Genomic DNA, 6,000 nt, shown 5'->3' with positions numbered 1-6,000 from the left:
TAACTGGGCTTCCCTGTAGGCGCATGGATATTATCCTATCACAGACAGCGTTGTACCTCATGACTGATCTGGATATGTTCTTTTTGACACTGAATGCAACACCATTCCTCTTCAATTTGTCATTTCTGGCATAGTAAACCATGTGGTTGTCAGATTCAAAATGGTCAATACCAGTCCATCTCAGCTCACCATTGCTTAAGATATCGATGTTTATGCATTCTATTTCATTTTTGACACCTTCTAATTTTCCCAGATTCATACTTTGTACATCCCATGTTCTGATTTTCAATGGATGTTTACAGCTGTTTCTCTTCATTTTGAGTTGTACCCCATCAGCAAATGAAGGTCCTGTGGGCTTTATTCCATTTGTGTCATCATGGTCAACTCTACTCTGAGGAGGCAGCTCTTCCCCACTTGCATTTTGAGTGCCTTCCAACCTGAGGGGCTCATTTTCTGGCACTATATCTGACAGTATTTCTCTGCTATTCATAAGGTTTTCAGTGACTAAATATTTGGAAGTAGTTCCTCACTCCTTCTTCCTAGTGTGTCTTCATCTGGAAATTCACCTGAAACCTGTCCACCATGGGTGATCCTGCTGGTATTTAAAATACCAATGGCATAGCTTTCAGAATCACAGCAACTCACAAGCCACCACAGTATGACAAACTGACAGATGAATGGTGACTTTGTATATTCTACCTTAATTTAGAGACCAAGAAAAGATTTGACTCATTGGACACTAATGACTTAAGACAAGTTGAGTTGTTGTCTGTAAAGAACACCATACATGAAGAAAGCAAAAGGTGATTAAAAAGACAGGAAAGAAAAGACCAAAGTGGATGTTGTAAGAGATTCTGAAACTTGCTCTTAAATGTAGAGAAACTAAAGCAACAGGAAGAAATGATGAAGTTAGAGCTGAACAGAAAATTTCAAAGGGCAGTTTGAAAAGACAAAGTCAAGTATTATAGTGAAATGTGCAAAGATCTGGAGTTAGAAAACCAAAAGGGAAACACACACTCAGCATTTCTCATGCTGAAAGAACAGAAGTAAAAATTCAAGCCTCAACTTGCAATTTTGAAAAAATGGAGTCCTGGTTTGGCACTGTATGAAAACCCCCAAATGCTCCTTGGAAATCTTAAACAGAGTCTCTATGAGTCAGAACCAACTCAACTGCACTTAACAAATGTGCAAAATATTGAATGATAAAGGAAGCATCAAAAGAAGATGTAAGAAATATATAGTCACTGTACCAAAAAGAATTGGCTGATGTTCACCTGTTTTAAAAGATAGCACAATATCAAGAACAGTAGTATTGAAGAAATCCAAGCTGCACTGAAGGCACTGGTGAAAAACTAAGCTTCAGGAATTGATGGAATACAAACTGAAATATTGCAACAAATTTATGCAGCCTTAGAGGTGCTCACACTTATGTGACAATACATTTGGAAGACAGCTACCAGGCCAATCAATTGGAAGAGATGCATATTTGTGCCCATTCCAAGAAAAAAAAGTGACCCAACAGAACGTGGAAAAACCATTGAACAATACTATTAATATCACAAGTAAAATTTTGCTGAAAACAAAATAGTTGCAACAGTACATCAACAGGGAGCTGCCAGAAATTCAAGCTAGGTTCATAGTAGGACATGGAAGGAGAATATCATCATTACTGACATCAGATGGATCTTGGTTGAAACAGAGAATACCAGAAAGATGTTTACCTGTGCCTTCTTGGCTATGCAAAGGCATTTGATTGTGTAGCTTATAACAAACTATGGATAACATTGCAAAGAATGGGAGTTCCAGAATACTTAATTGTGCTCACGAGGAACCTGTCTGTACATAAACAAGAGGCAGTTGTTCGAACAAAACAAAGGTATACTGAATGGTCTGAAATCAGGAAAGGTGTGCGTCAGCATTGTATTCTTTCACCGTATTTATTCAATCTGTATGCTGGGCAAATATTTAGAGGAGTTGGATTATCCGAAAGAGAACATGGCATCAGGATTTGAGGAAGAGTCATTAATAACCGGTGCTATGCAGATGAAGTTGTCAAAGACTTCATTCTTCTTGGATCAACTATCAACACTCACGGAAGCAGCAGTCAAGAGATCAGACGATGTATTGCATTAGGCAAATCTGCTGCACAGGAACTTTTTAAAGTGTTGAAAAGCAAATATGTCAGCTTGAGGACTAAGGTGCGCCTGACCCAAGCCATGGTATTTTCAATAACCTTATATGCATGTGAAAGCTGGACAGTGAATAAGGATGAGCATAGAAGAATTGATGCCTTTGAGTTATGGTGTTGGAGGAGAATATTGAAAACGCCATGGGCTGCCAAAACAGCCAATAGATCCATTTTGGAAGAAGTGCAGCCAGAGTGCTCCTTAGATGTCAGGATGGCCAAACTTCGTCTCTCATACTTTGGACATATTGTTAAGAGGGAACAGTAGCTAGGGAAGGATATCATGCTTGGTAAGATGGAGGGTCGGAGAAAAAGAGGAAGACCCCCAATGAGATGGATTGGCCAGGTGGCAGCATCGATGGACTCAAGTGTGGCAACAATAGTGAGGTTGGCCCAGGATTGGACATTGTTTCATTTTGCTGCGCATAGGGTCGCTATGAGTCAGTGCCGACTCGATGGCACCTAACAACAACAATGCAGGTGACACAACCTTGTATCTGGAAGTGAAGAGGGCTTGAAGTACATACTGATGAAAATCAATGACCACAGCCTTCTGAATGGATTGCACCACAATGTAAAAAAAAAAAATGAAAATTCTCACAATTGGACCAGTAAATAGCATCATGATAAATGGAGAAAAGATTGAAGTTGTCAAAAGTCTCAGTTTACTTGGATCCACAACCAACACTCATGGTAGCATCAGTCAAAAAATCAAATGCATTAGACAAATCTGCAGCAAAAGACTCTTGAAAATCTTCAAGAACAAAGATGTCAGTTTGAGGACATGCAAAAGCAGGACAGTGAATAAGGAAGGCCATAGAAGAATCCGTTTGAATTTTGAATCAGCATCTGAATTATGGTGTTTGTGAAGAATCTTGGAAACATCATGGACTGCCAGAACAAACAAGCCTGTTTGGAAGCACAGCCAGAGTGGTCCTTGGAAAAAAGGATGATGAGACTTCATCTCACACACTTTGGACGTGTCGTCAGCAGGGACGAGTCCTTGGATAAGGATACCATGCTTAGTAAAGTGCAGGAGCAGCGAAAAGGAGAAATTCGCTTAACTAGATGTAGTGAAACAGTAGCAGCAACAATGGGCTCAAATATGACAGTTGTGAGGATGGCGTAGGGTCAGACAGCGTCTCGTTTCCATGTGCACAGGGTCACTAGGAGGTGAAACAGATTCAATGGCACCTAACAACATATTTAATGAACACACATGATGTCCCATGGAATCCTGCTGGGGCGCTGTGGGATAAGCACTGGACTGCTAACTGAAAAGTTGGTGGTTCAAACCCACTTGTTCAAAGCCGCTCCTTGGAAACCTTATACAAGGTTAGAGTTGAAACTGACTCAATGGCACTTTAATAATATGCCCCATAGCACCTTAGCATGTATGTTGTTGTTAAGTACCGTGGAGTCGGTTCCGACTCATAGTGACCCTGTACAGGATTTCCGAGGCTGCAAATCTTTATGGGAACAGAACGCCTCATCTTTCTCTTGCAGAACAGCTGGTAGTTTCAAACTGCTGACCATGAGATTAGCAGCCCAATTCATAACCACTATGCTACCTGAGTTCCTTTAGCATGCAGAGTTAAGAACAAATTTATTTTATCAAGTAATTCAGTCTAGGCACAGTGACACATATCATCAAGTAGTGATTGACATGTCAGAAAGACTGCACAGGTGATTTGGGGATAGCTCTTACAGGAGTTTGCCAAATGGGAGATAAAGCAGACCAGGCCATGAATACAGAATAGTATGTGGAAAAGTCCACAGTTGTCAAATTGTGTGACAGGTTTGAAAGAAGGTGAGAGGATGGATGAAAACAAATTCTCAATCTTTCTCTCCATGTGCCTGGTTACTAGTCAGTCTGGGAAGACTAATACTACCTACTCTTTTCTCTCTTGCTAAAGAAGCTTATTCAGATTGGAATGTTATTGAGTAGTGATAATTGCTCCCATTTGTAAACGCAATCATTCCTCTACTTGAGTACTTCTTTATTAGTTGTACCTGCTGCATACTGATTAAGATACAACTTAAATCTCACATCATTCTAAAAGGTAGGTAATAGTAACAATGCCAGAGGTAGATGATAAAATTCATGTGCTTCAGTGGGGGAGACTCCCTCCCAGTGCAGTAAATGCAATGATTGGCTATGCACATTGGCTTGTGTGAGCACAAAGGAAAAGGAACACTTAGGTTGGGAGACAAATGGCAAAAAGTTCTTCAGAAAATAAACTAAAAGCTTGAACAAAGAGTAGAATACTGTTGAGGTGTAGACATTTACAATTGAGGCTATGACTACCGATAAGTTATGGTGGCAGCTAACATTTCCTGAGAACTTACAGTGAATTAGACACTACATTGCTGAGTATCAACTCATGAAATCGCCCTGAAAACCTACAACGCATTATTAACCCCATTATGAACAAGTAGACTGAGGCATGGAAAGGTTAACTGACACAGGAAGTGAGTGTCAGGGATAGGATATGAGCCTAGGCTGAGAGCTCCAGAGTTCTCTCTTCACCAGTCTGTACCAGTGATTCTCAAATCTGTCCACAGAACTGTAACACATGGTACTTTATTAGAAATGTAAACTTTAGGTCTCATTTCAGGCTTACAAATTGAAACTTACCTTGTTTGCTCATGCTATTTCTGGTGTCACATCCTGTGTGACTGTGGTGCCAATCAGTACACATCACCATTGATCATGCTGCCACGTTGGCTGGGCAATCCTCAGTGTGAAGAGTAAGACACTACATACACTCTTCAGGGGTTCATAAAACAGTTTTTCACGATCTTCGAACGTCAATGGCTCAAGATCTGGATTCCATTGAGAAATTGAAATTGTTCTGCTTCCCACCTCCCTTTTGATGAGGATTCTTTTATAGAATCTAAATATGTTCAGTAATGGTAACTCAGCACCAAAGGTGGAGTAAAAATTCAGGGATAGTGAGAATGATTACACATTTTGAGAATGTTAACAATATCACTAAGTTGTAGAATCTGTTGTTTATCCTTTGCAATGTATATCTTCACAAGCATTAACATATTAAAAAAACAAGAACACCCATGTACCTGTTATGCAAATAAAAGTTTTAAGAGTTGCATCCCTCCACTCTAATGATTGCTGCCCCAAAACCTGTAAATGAAAAACCTGGAGTTGCTCTAGTTTAGAGAAGCTAGAGGGGAAATGACTTTCAGAAATACGTTAGAGCCAGAATTCAGGTAGTTTAACTCCAAAGCCTATGCTAGGGGTTGTGTGAGTACCCTAAAACACAGACAAAGGTAAGTAAACATATAGTTTCAAAATAATAAAAACCTTAAATTAAAAAAAAATTTTTGGTTGTTTATATTATCCATCTCACTGTTTCCCAATGAATTCTATACTCTTAGATACGAAGTGGTTACGAATTCGTAGTGGTTACGAACCGGACTGCGAACCTCAAGGTCAGCAGTTCGAAACTACCAGCTGTTCCGCGGGAGAAAGATGAGGCTTTCTGCTCCCATAAAGATTTACAGCCTCAGAAACCCTGTACAGGGTCGCTATGAGTCAGAAATAACTCCACGGCACATAACAACAACAGATTTACACCATATCAAAATGGCAATTTTGGAATTCTTGATTCAAATTGTGTTTTCAAGGTTAAAAAAAAATTTTTTTTATTTGGGGGGGCAAAAAGAAATCTGCAGGGGCAGTGTGTCAAGGCTGGAGGGTAGACAGGGTAAAGTTTTCCAACAATATTCTCATTGGATAACCCTTGCTATCTTCAAAAAAAAAAAAAAAAAAAAAGAGGTGGATTATCACAATG

This window comes from Chrysochloris asiatica, unplaced genomic scaffold (assembly GCF_000296735.1).
Source record: "Chrysochloris asiatica unplaced genomic scaffold, ChrAsi1.0 scaffold00033, whole genome shotgun sequence".
Taxonomy (NCBI): domain Eukaryota; kingdom Metazoa; phylum Chordata; class Mammalia; order Afrosoricida; family Chrysochloridae; genus Chrysochloris; species Chrysochloris asiatica.
The sequence above is the reverse complement of the archived record's forward strand: the minus strand, read 5'-3'. Positions refer to the sequence as shown.